This window comes from Ictidomys tridecemlineatus, chromosome 12, assembly GCF_052094955.1.
Source record: "Ictidomys tridecemlineatus isolate mIctTri1 chromosome 12, mIctTri1.hap1, whole genome shotgun sequence".
In the NCBI taxonomy this organism is placed as follows: domain Eukaryota; kingdom Metazoa; phylum Chordata; class Mammalia; order Rodentia; family Sciuridae; genus Ictidomys; species Ictidomys tridecemlineatus.
Genome location: NC_135488.1, coordinates 75170490 through 75194544, shown reverse-complemented (window position 1 = coordinate 75194544; position 24055 = coordinate 75170490). Strand labels below are relative to the sequence as shown.

At 33.5% G+C, this 24055-nt stretch overlaps 1 long non-coding RNA gene across 1 annotated transcript in view; it reads left to right on the top strand.

Moving 5' to 3' along the window:
* LOC144369598 (uncharacterized) overlaps positions 1-9489 on the top strand; it is a 28106-nt gene extending 18617 nt beyond the window's left edge. The window contains exons 2-4 of the long non-coding RNA XR_013429386.1: positions 6155-6425; positions 8115-8223; positions 8323-9489. This is a non-coding gene — a long non-coding RNA (uncharacterized LOC144369598). The remainder of the gene's footprint in view (positions 1-6154; positions 6426-8114; positions 8224-8322) is intronic.
* Positions 9490-24055: the final 14566 nt, after the last annotated feature.

Genomic DNA, 24055 nt, shown 5'->3' with positions numbered 1-24055 from the left:
ACAACCCTCCACATTTATTCCCTGTCTCTCGCTATCCCCCCCAACAACAACAACAACAAAAAAAATGATAAATGGAACCAACGTTTTTATTCCTATAATTATATTTGCCTAAGTTCTATAGTTGTACTTCTCCATCTTGTTGACTCAGAATTATTTTTCACTAGTGCAATGTCTATGATTTCCCATAGTTAACATTTTTAAATTAATAAAGAAGCATTATTATAATTTGACATTTAAGTGGGCATTTTACTTTACTTAGCTTTAATCATTAAAAGAGAGAAACTGGAAAAAGGTAGTCAAATCCCATTATGAAGTAGATATAAGAAGCGTGATTAACAAGGATATATAGAATTTGTCAGGATATAACGAAATGCTTTCCTCTGAACTGCACCTGGGGATAAGATAAAAAATTCAGAATAATCACACTCACTAGAAAAACCAAGGATTTTTTCTTTTTTTATAGTTGAAGTGATTAATTGGTTTTCAAATATTGAGTAGACATTTTAATTGAGAGTATACAGGTTGATGCAATACACTTTCCATCACGTTCAACATGTTCACATACAGTTGTATTTTTCACAACTCTAGGATCCCTGGTTGAGAGAGAGCAAAGGGACTAAAGTTCAGCCTGTGCTCTATTAATCAAGTCATGAACCTTGGCACCAGGTTACCCAGAGTATGTGAGATACTCTTCTGAACTTACATAAAATTGATGCTATATGGGTTAAGAGAGTACCAGGCTATGAGGCATGATGTTGAAAGAATTTTCTTCAAAGGAAATGAAAGTAGCACAGTGTAATGGAAAGGCTGTGATCCTGGCATTTAAAAAAAAAAAAAGGCAGTTTAAATTCTGACCACTTACTCTGACTTTGAGAAATTGATGCAATGTCTTTGAACCTCAGTCTCTTTGCACATAAAATGCAAATATTAATTCCTACATTTGGAATTAATAGGAGTAGAGTTAATGCAACAGAAGCATGAATTACAGTGTCTAACAGAGAAAAAAAATTACTTAAATTGCAGCCATCATACATCCTAAGAGAAGTATTGTCACAGAGTTTTCATCCTTGGTTTTGTTTATTTTTTTTGATAGATACAGAGCCTGCAATTCTATTTTAGATATGTAATTATAGAACTCACTGGTTAAAGTCACAGTAGGAATTATGAAAGAAAGCAGTAGGTTATAATTCAGTCCAACAAAATCTCTCCTGAACAAAATATTCCTCAGAATGCAAGTAAGAATCGGTCACCTTGGATTTTCAAAAATTAGTTTTCTGATTTTCTAGATATTTCTCAAAATACAGCTCTCTGGCCCAGATGGCATTATCTTCACAAAACCACATCCTGTGCCCATGTCCTTTAGGCAAGAGGCATTGCCCAGTGACAGGACCCAGTTGGCTCAACTCCAACTCTTGCTTAGCCACACCCTGTTACAAATGAAACAGATTCTGCATAACCAGTAAGATTCATGGTGAAAAATAAAAATGAATTTAAGATAAGCAACAACATAGAGAAGATATATGCCTCGTTAAGAACATAAATCGAACTAAATCATTGCCCCTCTCAGTAGTGTACCTCTAATTATACCTCTGGGCTTCAAATCTTAAATAATTAATTAGAACTATTCCAGGGCAGGAAATAATATGGCTATCTATTTCTTAACAAACAAGAGGTGGCTTAAAATATTCCTCAGGCAAATTACAAGTATGTTTCATGGATTACTATAATTTTAATAGGTATAAAGCACAACCAAAAAAAAATAAGACTTTAGCAAGGTTCATGAAATTCTGCCTTTTCTCTCCTAGTTCATCTTCTCTGAGTATTTCTCTTGCTCATTATATTCTAGCCAAGTCATTTTTATTTTCAGTTCTTCAAAAAGTGTGGCCTTAGGACCTTTGTGCAAGCTGTTCCCTGACTCACTAATGTTCTTTCTCCAACATGTTATATATATTATGTTTCAACCCAAATTCCCACTCATAAGGAAGCCTCCCTGTCCATCCATTTTATGTGTCTGTTGTAACTCAAATTGCAAATGGAAATCCACTTATTTATATTTCTGTTTACTTGTATGATCTTGGAACTCTTCTCACTACAAGGCAATAATTCTACCTTTGTTTATTCAGTGCCAAGAAAATAGAAGTTCCCCATAAATGTTTGTTTAACAGCCAAATTAATTGAAGATACAAAATTGTAGAGTTTTATTCCTTCCAAATGAATACAATGATGGATTAGAGAATATAGACACACACACACACACAAAGGCAAAGAGGCATAATCATAAAAGAAAGTAATAAAACAAATACCACACAACCTATTGTGTATACACATGGTTTCTCATTCCATCATTGTTTAAGTAATATAAAAAAATAAAATTTGTTTAATATACTTAGATTTAATTTACTCAAATTTTAATTTAATATGTAGAACATTCAATTTGAAGAATCATGCCTCACCATGAAGAATTAATGTGGATTTGGATTTATTATACAGAAGAGTTGCTTAGAATGTTTCTAACTGAAAATCTAGAATATGATTACTGTTCCTCATAATTCTATAGCAAGGTTAAAGGAAGTGATCAAAGATTAATAAGAAACATGTCTGAAAACAGAATTACAGGTAGCTTTTTAATTCTTTAATGATTTTTGCTTTTTTACATTTTCTATTATTTTCCATTACTATTAGGGAAGAGAGAGAGAGAGATTGATTTTAGTCATATATGCTTTTGAACATTTTTTTCTACTATATTTTTTCTGTGCAATTTGATTTCTTTAAATATGTGTCTTCTGTTGCCAGGCACTTTACTGAGTATATTGAGGCATGATGTTTATCCTCTTGAGGTCAATAGTCATATTGAAGAAAAAAAATAGAAAAATAATTACACTTATTTTGATGTGTGTAATAAAGCCAAGAAATATACTACAGAAGCAGCATTCAAAGAGTTTTCTCCCAAAGAAAAGTGCTTAATTTCACAGATAATCTTTTTCTTTCCTTGCTTCTTTCTCTCTATTTGTGACTGGGGGTGGTGAGAGGAAGGCTATACTTTAGTGACTCTGAGAAGATGGGAAAGAGGATTACTCACACCTATGAGGATTACTTGGTAGCCTTCCCAGGAGAGGTCTGCAGCTGATCTAACTCAGTCTTTAAGCTTATCAACACCCCACATTTGCCACCCGAGGACTTCAACTGAGTCTCCTTTGGTTCAGTGGAATCCTCTGAGTATCAAACATGGTACCCATTGCTTTTGCTCTGTGCGTACTGCTGTCAGTTTCAACCCAGAATTATTTTACTCACCAATAGGTCCTCTAGCAAGTTCACATTAAAATCACAACTGTTAAAATTACAACTACTTCTAGATCATTGGACATAAAAACTAAAGGTAGGTTTGAAAGCGAAATATCACAGCTTCCACTATAAAAGCATGTGGTACTAATACATTTGGTTAATGCAGCAAGACTCTGGATTAGTCAAGGTCATCTGTCAGGAGACCACTTCCCAAATTCCCCAATGAGAAGGCAAGAAATCCTTATTTATCTGATATGCCTGTCCCTTTCTAGTCTTTATGTCCCATGTTATAACTTAAAATATGAATATTTTAACCTTATTTGTTGATAAAAAATTTATATATTTATAGATTTGGAACCTTGCCTTTCATTTTAACAAGGAAGTGGTTCATGTGTCCTAAACAATGCAATTAAAAAATCTCAATAAATATAGATCAGAAGACTTAGTGTTTAAAATACTAGGTTCTTACACACTCTGCAAGGATGAAGGGGGTAATAGGGAATCCTCTTCTCCTATTTTAATGAACTTCCCCCCAATTAAAAGCTATCATGTCCCTCCAAAACAATTTTCAGGTAAATGATGAATAATTTTGTTATATAAACCCAAATATTACATAGATTTAATTTTAGCAATTATGTGTGACTTTTCTGAAATGCAAATATAACAAGGTATCATGTTAAATATGACCAGCTAGAGCCAATTCATTATCCCTTTCAAGGATATTAAGCTTGGAGACCACTGGAGATCCCAAGTCAGCTACCTGCCTTAATCTCCTTCTCACATCAGAGCACCCTAAAAAGAGAAGGTTATCCCATTTCCAATCTGCATTATGAGAATCTGGCAGAAACTAGATCCAAGAATTATAACCCTTAATTCTTGTTACCAGAATGGAAGTTATAGCCACGCTTTCAATATAAAGAATCTGATGATCTCAGAAGCATAAAGAATACAGAGAACTGCTGAAGGAAAAAAATCATTTAAAATTAAAACTAACCATGCTCCATTTCTTTTTATTTTGCTTACTGTTCTTTATATATTTCCATTTCAAAACAAAGGGCAAAAGTCCCTTCAAGTCACTCAAAAGTTTAATATCAAAATATTTAATCTACAAAAATTCAATCTTAACCGCAGGACATGTTATAACCACACAGCTTAAAAAATCATACCTGTTGTAGAAAATTAAATTTGCTCAAGTAAATTGGAAGTGAGCTCACTAGCCTTGCAGTCATCAACTAACCCTTCAGTCAGTTAATTTACCAGCACTAACCTCACTCCACACACAGTGTGGCTCCATTTGTTAAAAAGCATTTAAATATTTGATCTTTCTCCTTGAAGGATTCTTTCTGATAAATGGTTCTTGAAATCTTACCCAATTATTATCTACAGTATATTAAACAACATTCTTTCACAGGCTTTATAACAAGAAAGGAAAAAAAGTAGATATCAATATATATCCTGTGTCTAAGGATATGTTTTAAGAAAGGGATACTTATTTCATCTTCTCCTTCTCTCTTTTTTTATCTACTAGTAATTATTCAGAACACAAATCAACTTTCCATTTTTAATTCTTTAAGTCATGGCTTCCTTCCATAAGTGACACAGTCTTGATGTCATCAGCAAAATGAGTATTTTGTGACTCAAACTATAAAAGGTATTCATTATTTCATTTTAGATATCATAAAGAGGAAAGGGAGCCTCGTGCACTGGAGCACAACTGTCATCTTAGCAATTCAAGAGGCTGAGGCAGGAGGGTGGTAAATTTGAGGCCAGCCTCAGCAATTCAGTGAGACCCTAAATAAAAAATAAAAAATAAAAATTCTGGGAATGTATCTCAGTGGTAAAATCCTCCTGGGTTCAACACCAAATACCAAGAAATAAAAAGTTAAAAAATAAATAAAGAAGAAAGGGTAAAGGATGGGAAATCTATGAAAGGATGATAATATAGTGGTACACATAAACATATCACTATATTTTTTAAAACTTATATGTATTACATAGATATCTATCACTATATAACATATATGGGTATTGTTGTATTTTTCTATTGATTCTTCTTTAATAAACCCTTTTTATAAGTCCTAATTAGCTCTGAAAGTAACAGATGTCTCAGGCCAAATAGGGCTAAGATTACAAGTAAGAAAAATAAAGGGACATAAGAAAATTACATTAATAATTTTAAAAAACGTGACTCCAATTATGTTATCAAGGAGCAGAGGAACATGCTTATTTTTTTTTAAGTTTTAAAGACACAATATACTTCTTAAATGGTAGTAAGTGTATCTGTAAAGTGCAAGCTTAAACACTGATAAATCACACTGAATTGGCCCCAGAGGGCCTCTGTAAACTCACAGTTGTATATAAAAAGCTATCACTTAACTTTTTGGAAAGCTAACTGAAAATTGATTAAGGAACTTGCCCTTATAACAAATAGCTGAGCACCAGTTAATTGCAGCAACAAAGCTTTAGTCACAGGTGGACAACTGTTCAAATCATATTAAAATAAGGCAAATGCCAAACTTAAATCAATCCAGATTACTCAGTACCACACTTTTATTTTCTTCACTTCACTTTCTTTTTTCTTTTTTTTGTCCATAAAATGTTTTTCATACCACATTACAAGTAGGAATGTTCCTGAACTAGCTCTGGTTCTGTGGACTGCCCAATTTGCAAATCTTTCTTTGCTAAATTAATCTGTTTGATTAGTCTAAAGTTTTCTTTTAACGACCTCCTTCAACACTCTAGACTTGGGAAGAATTTACTTGCAAACACTCTTTCAGAACTTAATCATTTTGTAAGCAGAGGGGTTTCTGTAATTAATAATGCAAACATTTTTTAAAGTAAATCCACTATATTTTATTTATTCCTGATAAAGCCACCTGCAGAACCTGTGTCCTCATTTTGATGAATAATCGACTGAAACACTCAAGAAAGGAAAAAGACAGAAGTAAAAGTTCAACAGTATTTCACTGAACAGCTGTAGCGATTCTGAAATTGTCTTCAGTATATTCAAATGAGAATCTCATTAACAAGGCAAAGAATTCTGGGAAGATAAGTGGATCCTAAAACAATTTCAAGCAACAATATACAATTAAACTGCCATATGTGTTTCTTCTGTATGAGAGTGATACACAATACGTAATGAGGTAAGGACTGCAAACATTTCACAGTCTTTCTCATTTTGACCATGAAAGTCTTCCAGACGTTAGAAGAGATGTTAAAATTAGTTTTGAAAAATATCTACCTGTCTCAAAAATTTCAGTTGTTGGTGTTCAGGAAACTATTCCTATGTTTCTAGGCATTGAGGCCTATACCATCCCTTGTGTTGAATTTTTTATCACTTCTATTATTCCTTTTAGTTTCAAGCAGAGAGACAGATTTTAATTGATTGATCAGGTGAGCAGATTTAACACAAGTATTTAAAATTTATCCCTAGATGACCTTTAAGTCTAAGCGAAATGTGAAGCAAGAAAATGAAAAATAAAGTTAAAATTTTAAAAGAGATTAGCAAATCAGGAAATATAGGCTGAGCTAGGGACCAAAGGAACATTTTGGCAAGAGAAGCTGTGTTTGGGCTTTCAAAACTAGGAGAAGGGGATATATGCAGTTTACTAATCTTTGGAGGAAGATAAGCAGGACAAAGGCAAGGTTGGAAACTGATGCAAATCTGGGTGGTTGTAAATTTTCTAAGTCCATGAGAATGTCCAGGTTGGGATGTGCGAAACTAATATGACTCCATTTTTGAGAAACCAGCCTCTACCTCAGAGTAAAGCCAGTCCAAGGAAGGAGGCGTGACCCTTGTCCTTGGAAAAACCCACAGAGCACTCCTAAGCACATACCCACCTTGCTGAGTTGTTTGTCTGTAAATAACAGGAGAGGTCTGAGGCGCCAGGTGTCCCTGACTCAGTTAGGCTAGGTGAGGACCCATAGCAATCCCCCTAGCAACCACCAATCAGCATGAGACAGGGAAAATACCTGGAATGCCAGATGACCTCCAAGTGGTTTATGGTGGTTGATAACATGTTGGGAAACATGTAGTTTAGCACGTACACCCCTCGAGGCCTAACCAATCAGTTCAAAGGAATCCCCCTCTTGTAGTAACCAATCATCCCTACCCAACTTGTTCCCGCCATTGAATGTTAAGAGTTGTTGTTTGATTTTCCCGCAGTATGGTATGATTTGCTGTGTGATGTTGTGATGCATAGAGTATCTCCCCAAAACCTATAAAATCTCACTCCCTGGACCACTATGTCGGAATGGTTGTTAGTCCAGGCTCCAGCTTGCAATAAAGACTCTTGTGTGATTGCATCGGATTCAGCTCCTGGAGGTCTATTGGAGTCCCACGAATATGGCATAACAGAGGGAAACAGGCGCCCCAGGTTTTTCTCAAATCTTGCTAGGTATTGTTAGATTCTGGATTAGTATCTCTTCTGGTAAATTCAGTTCCTGACATAATGTCAGTGTGGTAAACTATCCCCATCATCAAATCTCTAAGACTCAGAAAAGGGTTTTTGCTCCTTTTGACCTCTCTGTAACAATTTTGACATTCACTCTATCAGAAAAATGCAATTTTGCAAATACGCAAACTCTTGCTGTGTCTCTCAGCACTCCACAAATGTTCACTCAACAAATACATATTGAATGCTTGAGATGTGCCAGAAATATTTACAGACACAAGGGATGGAGTGAATTGCCAACAAAAAAGTCCTTGCTATCATGGAATTCATAGTGTATTTGGGGCTTAGACAAACTCATATACACACACATGTATTTTCAGGAAAAATTAAAGAATGAAAGAAAACGGTGACTTACAAAAATATTTCATGTATTTGCAGATCTAGGACAAAAAATTAATTCATGGGTTATGAGAGTCAGAACAGTGATTGCTCTTGGAAGAATGGGGTTGAGGGTTTGGACAAAGCATTGGAGGATTTTCTAGGAATGGTAAGATTTATACCTTCATAGGAGTTTAATTTTCACATTGTATGCTATTGTTATAACATATTGAAAGGCATATTTAAATTTTCTTTTGCATTTTTGTAGGTAAATTTTACATCAAAAGAAGAATTTTTCAAATGTTAATCAAATCCTGACATCCAGTTAATGATATTCATGAAGAAGTGTTTAAGAGTGAAGTGTTGATATATGCAACTTGCTTTGAAATACAAACATAAAAAAGATGGATTGATAGATGCACAGAATATGCAATATATAGTACAAGTGTTACTGCACCTCAGAGCATTAATCTCTAGGATATATAAAGAACTCAAAAACTTAACACCCAAAAAACAAATAAATGGGCAAAGGAATGTAACAGACACTTCACAGAAGAAGAAATATGATCAGTCAACAAATATATGAAAAAATGTTCAACATCTCTAACAATTAGAAAAATGCAAATTAAAATTACACTGAGATTTCATCTCACTCAATTCAGAACATTTACCAACTATACGAGTAACAATAAATGTCAGTGAGTATGTGGAGGAAAAAGCACCCTCATACATTGCTGGTGGGACTACAAATTGGTACAACCACTATGTGCAGTATGGAGATTTCCTCAGAAAACTTGGAATGGAACCACCATTTAACCTAGTTATCCCACTCCTTGGCATATACCTAAAGGACTTAAAATCAGAAAACTACAGTGACTCAGCCACATCAGTGTTTATAGCCACTCAATTCACAATAGCTAAGCTATGGAACCAACCTAAATGCCCTTCAACAGATGATTGAATGAAGAAAATATGGCATATATACACAGTGGAGTTTTACTCAGCCATGAAGAAGTATGAAATTATGGTGTTTGCCCGTAAATGGATAGAGTTGGAGACTATCATCCTAAATGATATAAACCAGTCCCCAAAAGACAAAGACCAAATGTTCTGATATGTGCATTCTAACTCTCACTAAGCAGGTTGGGGGTTGCAGGACATATAGAAGTTCACTGAATTAGACAAAGAGGAATGAAAGGAAGGGAGGGGGTTTTAGGAATGAGAAAGACAGTAGAATGAATTGTACATAACTTCCCTATGTTTTTACATGAATACAAGACTAGTGTAACTCCACATTGTGTCCAGCCACAAAAAATGGAAAGTTATACTCCATATATGTATGATATGTCAAAATATATTCTACTATCAAATGTAACTAAAAAGAACAAATAAAATATTTTTAAAAAGAAATCTTAATAAACTAATCTAGAAAGTGGATATATGGGTTTTTACTGGAAAAAAATTCTTTCAACTTTTCTGTAAATCTTAAATTTTTATAATAAAATACTGGAGAAATAAAAGAAGCAGTAAGGAGGCCAGAGTGATAGAAATGGAGTCAAGGAAAGGAGTCAGAAAAAATATATTGAGTAAGTAAGTGTGAACAAGATTTTGTTGATCCCATTGGACTTTAGTCATTTAAATTCTACGAGAAATGAGAAATCAATGAATGTTATTTTCTTTCATTTTTATTAGTGCATTATAGTCACATATAGTATTGGGGTTCATTCTGACATAATTAGGAAAGCATGTAATATAATTCACCCGAATTCAGTCTTCTTCCCTCTCTTTCTCCTTCCCCTTGCTCCCTTTCCTCTACTGGTCTTTTTTATTTATAGTTTTTTTTTAACTTAGTGCACTATAAATATACATAAAAGTGAAATTTACTATAATATATTCAGATATGTACACAGGATAGTTTGATCTGTTCCATTCCATCATTCCTTCCTTTTCCCCAACCCTTCTCCACTCTACTGATTTCTCTTCCATTTTCATGGGATTCTTCCCTCCATTTTCCCCCGTTATTTTGGTCTAGCTTCCACATACAAGAGAAAACATTTGGTCCTTAATTTTCTGGGCTTGACTTATTTCACTTATCATGATAGTCTCCAATTCCATCTATTTGCCAGCAAATGCTGTAATTTTATTCTTTATGGCTGAGCAAAACTCCATTGTACACTTATACCACAGTTTATTTGCTTATTCACCTGTTTACAGGCATCTTGGCTGATTCCATAATCTGGCTACCATGAATTGTACTGCTATAAACACTGAAGTGGCTGTACTGCTACAGTAGAGTGATTAGGGTTCTTTTGGATAAATACCAAGGAGTGGGATAGATGGGTCATATGGTGGCTCCATTCTTGGCTTTCGAGGAATCTCCATCAAAGTGTTTGTACCAATTTGGAGTCCCACTCACAATGTATGAATGCACCTTCTTCCTTTCTTCATCAACATTTATTATTGTATTCTTGATAACTACCATTCTGATTTGAGTGAGATAAAATCTCAATGTAATTTTGATTTACATTATTCTAATGACTAGGGATGTTGAACATTGTTTCATATAAATGTTGGCATTTTGTATTTCTTCTTTTGAGAAATTTCTGTTTAGTTCTTTTGCCCATTTGTTAATTGGGTTATTTGTTATATTTTTGGTATTACATTTTATGAGTTATTTATATATTCTGGATATTGATACCTTGCCTGAGGAGCAAGTGGCAAACAAAATTTTTTCTCTCATTTCTCTGTAGGCTCTCTCTTTACACTCTTAATTGTTTCCTTTGTTCTGCAGAAGCTTTTTAATTGGATGCTGTCCCATTTCTCTTCTTGCTCAGGAGTACTTTGGCATTCTGTGTCTCTTATTATTTGATATTTCTGAGAAAAACAATTAAGATGATCTAATTTGTGTGTTACAAGATTTGTTCAAGATTTTTTTGAAGAGACTGTGAAGTAAGGTAGGTTATTATTGTGAGAAGAGGAGATGCTGAATACTATTGTGATCACACAAGTAAAAACAATGAAAGTTTAGGCCAAGGTAGTAGTGAATGAAGAGAAATGGTTGAATTTTTTTTTATTTACTCAGAAAATTGAACCTACAGGGTTTGCTGATACTTTTTTTCTTTTTTAAGAATTTTTTGTTGTAATCAAGAGAAAATGACAGGTTGAAGTTTTTCAATCTTGGATGAAATAAGAATTTTGTGTTTCTATTTTATTCAGTTCAAAATTTTTCTAATTTCTATTTGACTTATTCTTTGATCTGTAAGTTTGTTTAGAAGTATATTGTTTAATTTTCAAATAGACTTTCTCAGATATTTATATATTATTTATATTTACTGTTGTGATTTGATATCATGTCATAAATTATTTTAATCTCTTTAAATTTATCCAGACATACCTTGTGTCTCAGTATATTATCTCTCTTTGTAAATGATAGATGGTATAAACAAAGAAATTATATTCTTGTCATGTTGGATATATTATTGTATAATATAAATTAGATAGATTTCTTTGAAATTCTTCTTCAACTCCCGTATAACCTATATTAATGAATAAGAAAGAATTGTTAAAATGCTCAACTATAATTTTATACATTTATTTTATTTCTGTTTGGTTTTGTCTCTACCTTTCCTTGAAGCCCAAGGTGTATGACCTTTTCAAGAAATTCACCTATTCATATTCATCTGTACCTTGCATGATGAATGTTTCTTCTGTTTTTGATCTGTTCCAGTCTGTTCTAGTATCTACCATCTTGAAATTCATACACTCCCTTCATTTACATTCTTCTCAAAAGACTTCCTCATTTTCCATTCACCTTTGACAAATTGTCTCTTCAAACAGTTATCTGCACACACAATGGCTCCTCCTATTCACAGTGTAATATTTTCTAATATAATTTATCAGTACCCTGAACAGAATTTGCTCTTATCAATTTTGACAAGTACTTGAAAATTGCCAAATCCAGTAAGCAATTTTCTGTCTTCATCTGAGCCTCTCATCTGTGCTTGGCAAAATCAGGATTCTTTTGCTTTTGTTAATTTGAGGCACAATTTACATAGACCTAGATACACATATCTTTACCATGTAGTTCAATGAATATTAACAAATATATTCACACATAACTCAAAAAACAAGACACAAAACTATTTCTATGTACCTCAGATAGTTATCCTGAATTCCTTTCTGGTCATATATTCTTCTGTTAGCCATTCTATTTGTGTGTGTGTGTGTGTGTGTGTGTGTGTGTGTGTGTGTTCCTGGGGATTGAACCCAGGACTTTGTACATGCAAGGCAAGCACTCTACCACCTGAGCTATATCCCCAGCCCATGTCAGCCATTCTTTTAAATTGCAAAGTATATTCATTTTCTATTGCTGCATAATAAATTACCACAAACTTAGTGGCATAAAACAGTATATATTTAATTTTCTCAATTTCCATGGTTCAGGATTTTGAACACAGCTTAACTGGGTCCTCTGCACTGAGTTTCCCAAGACTGTAATTTATTTGTCAGATGGGACGTATTGCTTTTCAAAGCTGAGTTTCTTCTCAAAGCTCACTTGATGATCATCTGACTTCTTTGTGTTTGTAGGACTGAGGTTCCAAATGTTTTTTATTTCCTGCTCTCCAAGAGCTGCTATCAGCTCCTAGAGGACACTACAGTTCCTTGCCATATGGTCTTCACAAGCCCTCTAACAAAAGATAGCCTTCCAAAATGGAATTCTCTCTCTTCAGAAAAATTGAACCCTCATTTGTAAAAGTTCTCACATAATTAAATCAGTGTATTCTAGGATAATCTCGTCTAATTAACTTTAAGCCACCTGATTTGGAATCTTAATTACTAATATATGTGTATCAAATAACTCTTTTCTAATCACAAGAGTGATGGCCCATCATATTCACAGGTGCAGTCCAGCCCACAATAGAGATAGGGCATTTGACAAGGGCATGGATATCAGTGGGTGGGAATCTTGAAAGTTATATTAGAATTCTGCCTATCACAATTTATATGCACATTTACTGTTGGTGGATATTTCAGTTTCATTTTTTTTTGGCTAAGTTGAATAAACCTGCTATAAACATCTGAGTGTAATTTTTATATGGTTATATAATTTTATTTCTTTTGAGTTATCATATGTGTCTAGGTATATATATTTTGCAAGTTGATTACGAATGTCTTCTCTCAGTCTATGGTTTGTCTATTCAATTCCTTAATGGTATCATTTGAACAATTGGTCCTTTTCATTTTGAATAACTTATTTATTGGTTTCTTTTCCTTTTAAGTGTAGTGGTTTTTGTGTTCTTGTTAAAAAAACAGGTTTGACTACCCCAAAGTGATAACACTACATTCCTGTATTTCTACTCTAGTATTTATAATTCTAGGGTTTTTGGTCCATTGTTAAGTTTGAATTAACAATTTACATGGTAAGTCAGGGATCAAGATTCATTTTATCTATTTTTCCCCCAAACAGCTATCCAGATGTTTCAGAATCATTTGTTGAAAATAATTCCTATTCTTTCTTTAAACTCATATTTCTAAAGATAGATGTTCTGAAGGAATTAGCCTTATGCTGTCTCTTACTATATTTTTTCTTACATAATTTTGCTTAGTCCTTTGACTTTCAATGAAATGCATACTCTGATGATACTTGCATTTATATCTGTACTTGAGACCTCTCTTCTGGGTATCTAGATAAAATCAATTCATCTATCTATTTGACAGCATGAAGATATCTTAAATTTAACATGGTCAAAGATAAGTCTTCACTTCTGCTATTACAGAAATTCTCTCTCCATAAGATTTTTTTTTATCTCAGTAAATGTATTAAGTTTATCACGATGTTCCCAGAAAACTAGCAGATATTCTTAATTGCTTTTCTTTCTTTACTCTCTTCAGACAATGTCAGTACACCTTGAAAATTCTTTATTTAAAATCAACTCATATTCAACCACTTCCTAAGCTCTGCTTGCTACAATTTCAATGTCTACCCACAATTATCCCTCACTGGACTGCCTCAGCAGCCAGTTAGTGATGCTCTCTCTACCACGATTGCCCCTTGCCTGCTCACTCCTCTTAAAGCAGAACAAGTGACTATTATAGAATGTACTTTGGCGTATGCAACTCTTGCCTAAAATTTTTGAAGAAATTTTACTCAATTGCTTTAAATAAATATGCACAGAGCAGGTATTATGTGTCCAACCTTATTCAAAGCATCTGAGATGTCATGGTAATAATAAAAAGGCATTGTTCCTCAGTTCATTAAATATACACTCATGCAAATCCTGTCATTCACAACCACATGAATGGAAGTGGACATCATTGTGCTAAGTGAAATAAACCAGATACAAATGAAAGAAAAAAACTGTGTGCTCTCACTCATGTATGCAATCTAAAATGTTGATTTCACAATAGTTGAAAGTAGACTGGTGATTACCAGAGGCTGGGAAGAGCAGAAGGGAGAATATTGATCAGTGGGAACTATAATCAGATGGAAGACATAAGTTCTGGTATTCCATCACAGGACAGGGTGACTAAAGAGAAAGATTGTATACTGTGTATTTCTAAAAAACTAGAAGAAAGGAAATTTAGTGTTCTCAATACAAAGGAATGATAAGTGTTTAAGGAGATAGATATGACTGAACATTACATAACACACATGTATATAGAAACATCACATGGTAACCCAGAAACATGTATAATTCTTATGTGTGGGTTAAAAAAAGAAAGAATAAAAGTACCACCATTCCATATTCAGACACACACACATACATGCCCAGACACTCAGCTGTAAAATGTTAATCAGAAGTGTGACAAAGATAAGGAAATGGAAATTCAGATGGATAGGACAGAAAACAGAAGAGAATCAGATGAGCTTGGCAAAAAGGCATGAGTCAGTCTTTCTGGCCTTGTTAAGTATCACTTTCCTTTTCTCTAAAATAAAAGATGGATTTGACACAAGTCACTGTGAAGGCAGAGTAGACTCTACTTTAGGAAGTGAACAGAGACAATGCAGGCAGCACACTAGAAGATTTCAGCAATGATCCAGAACAAGACTGGTAGCTCTTTTCTGCCTTGGACCTTATGTTCCCTCTCGGCCACCTCCTGCATTGCTCCTATGTATGTTCCATCTCAGAGTAAATATTTCCTTTAGAACAAAGGCATTCCTTGACTCCTAAAACAATAAATGGTTTCTCACTCATATGCATTGTGTTCTGTCATCAAGTTGATTGTTTTCTTCTTAACTCTTCCACATTTTGTAGTTAGTTCTTCCTGTTTATTTGATTAGTTCTCTCTCTGTCATTAGAATGTATATAGCAAGAGAGCAGAGGCCATGTCTGTCTTTTTTAGCGGAACATTACTCATCAGCACACGCCACAGCGGCTACTTCTTGAGTATACTAATAAAAAAAAGTCAAGTAAAGTAATTTTCTTCAACAAGATATTTGCTTTTCTTCTTTCATAGCCCATGTGGCACCTTGGCTCAAACATGTTCAATTAAACCTTTCAAGAACTATTCAGCGTGTACACGGTTGTTGTTGGACACAGACCTCTAAGATCATGCCACTGTGTATCAAAATGGTTTGGAACAAGGTCTGGACTAGGGTGCTTGGATTTGAACTTTAGTTATGCTATTTCTAGATGTGCAATATTGGAGAAATTACTAAGTATCTCTGGACCTCAGTTTCTTCATCTGTCAAACAGTGACAGAGTTCTTTACAGTGCAATGATGAAAGAAAATATTGGGTTTTCTTTTTCTTTTTTTTTTCTTAGCTATTATTCATCCCACTGGGAAAAGCAGACATTTAAATGAAATTAATAGTATATTACAAATGTGATATGGATCTGGAAGGATTACTGTGTATTTGAGTATGCAACAGAATGATAAGCTTATTATTATATAACAAACACCCCTGCTATTTAGAAGAAATAGAGAACTTGATTTCATTTCAGATTCAGATTCATCTTGCCAATGCATGTTAAGTAACTGAGTTGGAGAGAGCTCTGAGATCTGAAGAAAATCCCCTCTGTCATGAAAACATAGCAGTTGTTGAGTGTGTGTGTGTGTGTGTGTATGTGTGTGTGTGTGAGTATGTGTTATCATCAGATTTCACATGTATTCTGTATATGATTTTATCACATATAAATCATAATATATATTATCACATTTAAATCAAATATATTTTGCTGTATAACAAGCTACCCCAAATCTAAGTGGATGAAACTAGCAGTGGTCCATTCTCACTAATCTTGGGTCAGTTGGAGAGTGGCTCATCTTGGATGGCCTTAGCCAAGGCAGTTCTCTACCACGTCTCTCATTCTCCTCCAGAAACAACAGGTTAGAGAGTATGTTTCTCTCAAGATAAAGGCAGAAGTAAAAGTGCACACACAAAAGCCAACATACACACTTGAGGCCCTAAAGCTCTATAGTGGCACAGAGTCAACGCCATATCTAGGTATTGACATAAGAGATTTGTGGAGCTGAACTCAAAGTCAAGGTTGCGCAAATAAATTTTACCCATTTCATGGAAAGAGATACAAAGTGTATGGCAAGGTGCTTAGACAGAAGGAAGGATAATGAAAGTCACCAAATCTGCTCTGTGTTCTTTGTTATTTTTGAATAGGGACAGGAACATTGAATGCTAATTTGACAAAGAAACATAGGACAATATATCACTCAGTCATGTGAGTGTTTACAAGTAACTAAAAGTGGACTTTTAACTAAAACAGACAAGTTGAAAAAAATGAAAAATAATAAGGGGCTGGGGCTGTAGCTCAATGGCAGAGTGCTTGCCTAGCATGTGTGGGCACTGGGTTTGATCCTCAGCACCACCTAAAAATAAACAAATAAAATAAAGGCATTCTGTCCTTCTACAACTACAAAAAATTTTTTTTAAAGAATAATAAGGCAATTTTTTTTCTTTGAAAACTTAAAAAAATAAATGCCACTATTTATAGTAACTGTTTGAATATATACAACAGAATAATGAAACACCTTATGTAAGATTAGAGCTGTTGTTCCTTTTTCAAAACGTTCTCTTATTTCACAGGATATTTTTAGTAAGATAATGCCATTTTTCATTTCTTTCTTCCCCTTCTTATTCCAATTCAAACTCTATATCTTTTGAGATTTTTGGGCAGCCAAGTAATTTATAGTTTGATGGAGCCTTTCCAGGACCCTTCCTAACATAAAAGACTCTTTAAAAATACTTTTATTCTGTATTCTGTAATTGCCTCAAATTCAGGCTTTTTCTTCCCTAGCTGAGTAAAGAAACTAATCAAGTTTAAGAGCTGAATTATGTGTTGTGTCTTAAAAATAGTCAGCTTTCTGTTCTTTACATGCGAAAAGTATGATGTTTTACTAATTTTTTACTTTTCTTTTAAACTTTGCAAGGCCACTGTATACAGAAGTATATAAATACATAAATTTTAGTATGAAAATTTACCCACATAGGGTTATTCAAATGTTCTCATTCACCTAAAAGCAATTATCTTATGTAACACATCAAAAGAAAAATTTCTAAATTATATTTTAATTCTTTGCAGTGCTCCATTAGCCAGAATTTAGGCAAAATATTCATTGTGAAAAATGCTTCCTTTTTAAGATATGTGTGTCATATTTGTGGGACAACGTGTGATGTTAGCTTCATTTAATCTCACACATACACACACACACACACACACATACACCCATGTCAATCACTTCACACTCACTACTTTTATGAAGAGAACATGTAAAGTCTACTCTTGGCAATCTTTAAGTATACAGAATATGACTATCAAATACAGTATGCTATACAATAGATCTGCATTGATCTATTATAAGGAACTCAAGGAAATCAAAAGTAAGGAAACCAAATAACTTAATTAAAAATGGACCCAGAACCTGATATTTCTCTTAAAAAGACATCGGAAAAGATGATACCGTTTCTTCAACATTTCCCATTCCTCACATCACCCCTGGTAACCACCATCCCATGCTCTACATGTATGTGTTGGTTTTTGTTTTAGATTCCACACATACATGAGATCATGTGGTACTTGTCTTTCTAAGCCTGGCTGATTTCACTTAGTATGATGTCCTCTGGGTTTATCCAGGTTTTCACAAATTATAATAATCTTTCTTTTTTTTATGTCCTAATATTGTTCCTTGGTGTGTGTGTACCACAGTTTTTCTACCGTTCATCAGCTGATGGACACAGGTTGTTTTCATTTCTTGGCTATTTTAAGTAATGGTGCAATAACATGGGAGCACAGATATTTTATCAACATGACAATTTTATTTTCTTTGGATATATATATATATATATATATATATATATATATATATATATATGCAATACTGAGATTGCTGAATCATGTGGTAGTTATACTTTTAATTTCTGAAGAGACTCCAAATGTTTTTCATAATATTTATGTTAATTTACACTCCCACCAGCAGTGTGCAAGAGGAGTTCCCTTTTCTCCATACTTTCCAGCTTTCCTTTTTTGGATAACAGCCATCATAGCACAGGTGAAGCGTTATCTCACTGTGGTTTTAATTTGCACTTCTCTGATGAAGAGTGCTGTTGAATATTTTTTTTTCATACCTATTGGCTATTCAGATGTCTTTTTAAGATAAATATTTATTCAGGTTCTGGGTCCATTTTTAATTAGGTTATTTGGTTTTTTTATTTTTGATTTCTTTGAGTTTCTTATATATTTTGAATATGACCTCCTTATCAGATGTAGGGTATCCTGATATTCTCCCCAATTCCTTAGCTGTCTCTTCAATGTTGATTGTGTCTTTTTCTCTGTAGAAGCTTTTACATTGGGTGCAATTCTATCTGTCTAGTGTTGCTTTTGTCTGTCATTTTGAAACCATATCCAAAAACTCTTTGCCAAGACAAGGTCATGGTAGATCTAAATGTTCTGGATTCGTCCATTGTTTTATGAAGCCTTTTTATTCTAAGGTACTCAGATTACAAAATAATCAAATTCTATGGATTTTTTTTTGTAGAAGAATAGTTGAAAAGGTACTTTAGAGTTGATTTTTAACTTACCACTTTTGGTTTAATTTAAGAAGAAATTGAATGAGGAGAGAGATAACTCAATTTGTCAAGGGAAGACATAGAACTCTGGCCATAGATACAAATACCATCTTTACATACAAAGACTATATGGAATGGAACAAATCACTTAGCTTATCTGAGTTACAGTTTCCTTATTTGTTAAATGAGCATTATAGTATCTCCCATGAGGTGTAATTGTGAGAATTAAATGAGTAAACACATACTCAAAGAACCCTGAATATAATAGATATTCCTTAAGTTTGTATAACTAGATATTTTCAGATATGAGAAATCTCACACTTTCAGTCTAGTATCATTCCCCATTTTGTCTATGTTCATGCTTGCTTCCCAAGTAATGTAAAATTTATTGGTAACATAGAAGTCTGATGTACAGTTCATAAGCAGCATGTGTACAGACTGAACAGAATAAATCCAAGGATTAAAGAAGAGTGGCCAGTGTCTGTACAAACTGAGTTACCAGTGCCAACATCATCCCCAGTATCTGAAGAAGAATATGAGTGGCCACATTTAGATATCATGCTCTTGTGCATGCCTTCCACCCCCACCCCCAACTTCTCTCTATATCTAAGACATATTAATCACCACGTATCATTTCAACATATTGGGATTTGAAGAAAAGGAATTGAAGTCAGAAAAAAAGTTTTAAGGCTTCTTTTCCACTCACTCATTCACAAACCTAGCGTGTTCTCATTTCAAAGTGTTCTGACATCTCAGCAATGACTACAATATCCTGTTAGAGCAAACCCCTCTCGGACTTGATTCTGTTACAGACCTAAAATAAGATGTTCCTTAGAGATAACTGAACTTTCACTGAGGACCATTTGAAAGAATTGTTCACAGCTTTCTTTCATTATTTTCTATGCAACAAAGCTATACTCAAAACCTCATTCATGTATAGCACCAGTTCTTTGGTTTGATGTAATCTGACATTGAAAAGTGCTTTTCACCACTATAATATTGTACCACTACTCTATATTGTGAAGCTCTATTTATAGGAAGGGTTGGTATTATTAAGCTCTTACTATAAAGCAAGCTCTGTGCCAGGGACTGTATATGTGTTATCTAACTTAATACTCACAAAAGAACTCTAACATCTCATTCTGGTAACTAGAAATTTTAGGAGATAAATTAGATTGTGAACTGACCTCCATCAGATGCCAAGGTCTGTGCTTTGAGAATAATTTCCTGATAAAATGTTATGATTTATTGAATGCCTGTAAACTGCTAAGTATTGAGAAACAAAATTTCATAACACTTTGTGAACTGGAATATTTTTAGTGTTTATAGGAATCACAGTCACAAATGCTTATTCATGCTTTTAAAAAAAATTGCTCCTAGAGAAAAGTTAATTGCAAAGTAATATAATTTAGTTGTTTTGTATTTCGTAATCATTTAAAAATATATGTAAACAGAGTTAACACATATGTTAAACATAATTTAAAGTATTAAAATAAGGAAGTGACCTCTTATGTTAATACTTTTTGTTACATAAACCATACATTCCCCCTGGGAGAGAAAAATCAAGATTCTTTTGTATTAAATTCTTACATACATACTGGGATCTACTTTTGAACACAACTGAATTCCACTTATCAAGTTATCTTTTGCTAATTCACATCAATACTGCATTAATTTTATTAATGTAACTTTACATTATATTCTAAAATCTAGTTCTCTTTTTTATACATTGTCACTTTTTTCCTTCTCATATTTTTTATCAACTAGTATGTATTTACTCTCTCAAATTTTGAAATAAAATTTCCAACTACAAAATTATTATTTTTTATCTATTGAAATCTTAAATTGTGACCATGCATCTTGTTCTAGTTTCTGACTTGATTGAAAGGTATTTTGAGTTATGGGTGGGATGATACTGCTATAGTTGGTCAACAATCTTACAGTTAAGTTGGTCTCTAATTTTATGTTTTTCTTTATTAGATTTTTTTAAATTACAAATGTGTTTCTGAATTTTACCAAATTCCATTTCAACATATATATATTTAAACCTGTGCTTTTTCTTTGTGTTGCAGGGTTACCTTTGGACACCTTATTTTCTTAACAAGTCACTTACAGAGTCGATCAAATAAATTTCCTTTTTAAATGAAGAAATAAATAAGTCATTAAATAATTTCTTATGAAGCAAAGCCTACTTTCTTTTGCATTAGTTACAGATAGTAACCAAGAAAATTTGGACATGATATTTTCAGTTTGGATCAATTATATTGATATAAGTTAATAATCAGCCAGGCTTTCTTTTTGCTTTTGAGCTTCATCTCTCTATATACTCTCAAGAGGGATTAGTCACTTTAGCACAGTCCCTCTTTGTTCTTATATCTAGTATAACACACACACACACACACATATATATATATATATATATATATATATTAATTACTATAACTTGTATCCTTAGGAACAAAATTCCTTCCATCTCTTTCTCTCTCTCTCTCTCTCTCTCTCTCTCTCTCTCTCTATATATATATATATATATATATATATATATATATATACACAAACACATTCATATATCTATATCTATATATCTATATCTATCTATATATATACATATATATATATATTTAAGCATACATCCATGTAGAGATATTATCAACATGTTTGTATGTAAATATATATATATATGTACATGCATATATACACACACACACATATCAGTGCCTTAGCAAAGTGCCAATTATATAATTGCTCTTTAGTAAATAATTGCTAAATATTATGTCTGTTGCTTTATATATTCCTTGCTACTAGAATGGCAGAAAAAAAAGGAAGTGTTGAATAAACTTAGGTGCATATTTTGATGGCTATCTCCTTAAAAGTTAAGTATTTTCTAAAATAGTTTAAAAGTTAATTCACTCTTTAAGGAATTAATACTGTTGTCCTGCTGACAAGAAAAAAAGTTGCTGTGTTTCTGGCTAGGCTATAATAAATTCTGTGCCATCTGTTAAGGATTAAAAAGAAATAGAAAAGTAAAGGGTGGTAAGTGTACTTAGATAATAAATCTAATCAATAAGCATCTTCAGTCTATTTTAAAGGCCTATAAATATGAATATTTAGCTGATACTTCATATTTAATTTCATAGGAAATGAACCAAAACCTCAGCAACCTTTCTCAGTAAGTAGTGCTCAATATCTCCTCACCAGAGACACTGGGATTTTAGACAAAAATTCCTTTAGGAAGTTAAAATTATGCGAGCCAAATAACAAAAGAGTGGGTCCATTTATGGAGTCTAAACTGTCACTCTGATTGCTTAGTGTCAACCACTGGAATCTTCATTGATTGGCAGTTTATATTTTGTATATAAATGGAATCAGCACCTGCACAATTTAGATTTTCTAGAATTCTACCTCAATCCATTATAGGTGTTTTTAAACTGGATTCTATATTTCAGCCACTATAAACCTAAAATAAATTGTTTAGAATAGACTTCTAAAGTCACCTGTGGAACTTGCAAATTTAAATATTAATAAAATCATAGTTGTTTTTCTAGCACTGTAGATTAAATTCTTAACCTAGTTTGTAAAATGCATCCACAGAAACACATTTCAATGGCTGTGTCTTTCCTGAAATCATTGAGAAACACACACACACACACACACACACACACACACACACGTATTCAAAAGGACAAAGTTTTCTCTCTTGTTCTTACTATATACTTGAGACAAGGAAAAAGTCAGAGGAATTTCTAGCTTTTCTGAAGATCACTCAAACCAAAATGTTTAAAAATAGACACTAGTTTTCCTCAGCTATATCATTCTAACACCCACAACATCAAAACACTCTTCCCTCCAAATTAACAAAAATTACTTGGTCGGTCATTAATTTATTCAATAATTCTTTTTGAGTGTCTGCATGCCAGGAATAATTTGAAGAACTATAAATGCAGTAAGGAATGAAACATACTCCAATCCTGGTAGAGTTTACAAACTCTATTTAAGAGTGAGGGAAGAGAGAAGGTGAGAAGAAAGAGAGAAATGCTCATAACTAAGACTTTTGTGCAAAATAAAGTCACCCATTATTGTGGAGCAGGACAAAATGTGGATATCCATGATGCCGCACCACTGGAAGAGAGAACTAGACAAATAACCAAATTCACTTTACAAGGGACATTGAAGAACAAAGGGCACATTTCCTTTGAAGACTTGAATTCATATTCAGTTTTCATTGCCATTGCTATTTAGAATGCAGAATTCTTCCTCTGTAAGAGGCAATTGAGGGAGTAGATATCTCTTTTCAGCAGTTAAGTATAAAGCTGATGCTTGGCCTTAGAGTGAATTAAAAGACTGATGATGATTCGTTTCAAATTGAGGAAAGAAAAAGAAAAATACAGATGTTTGCCCATCTAAACTTGCCTACACTTCTGATGTCTTGGATTCAGAGTCACCACGTTTCCTGCCTTTTAAAAAGTGTGATATCTTGGGGCTGGGGATGTGGCTCAAGCGGTAGCGAGCTGCTGAAAAACTAAAAAAAAAAAAAAAAAATTCTCTCTCTCTCTCTCTCTCTCTCTCTTTAAAAAAAAAGTGTGATATCTGTTACATTATTTTTCCATGAACAGGAAAATTTGGTTAAACATGTTGCATGTAATTTTTCTAGATAGATAGCTCCTATGCAAATGTCTCCATCATATTAAAGCTAACCACATGATTTTTTTTCCCATTTTTCTTTTTTTTTTCCATTTTTTTTTAATTGATTGTTCAAAACATTACAGAGCTCATGATATATGGATGTGGGGAAAAGGGCACACTTGTACACTGCTGGTGGGACTGCAAAATGGTGAGGCCAATTTGGAAAGCAGTATGGAGATTCCTGGGAAAGCTGGGAATGGATCCACCATTTGACCCAGCTATTGCCCTTCTTGGACTATTCCCTGAGGACCTTAAAAGAGCGCACTATACGGATATGGCCACATCAATGATTATA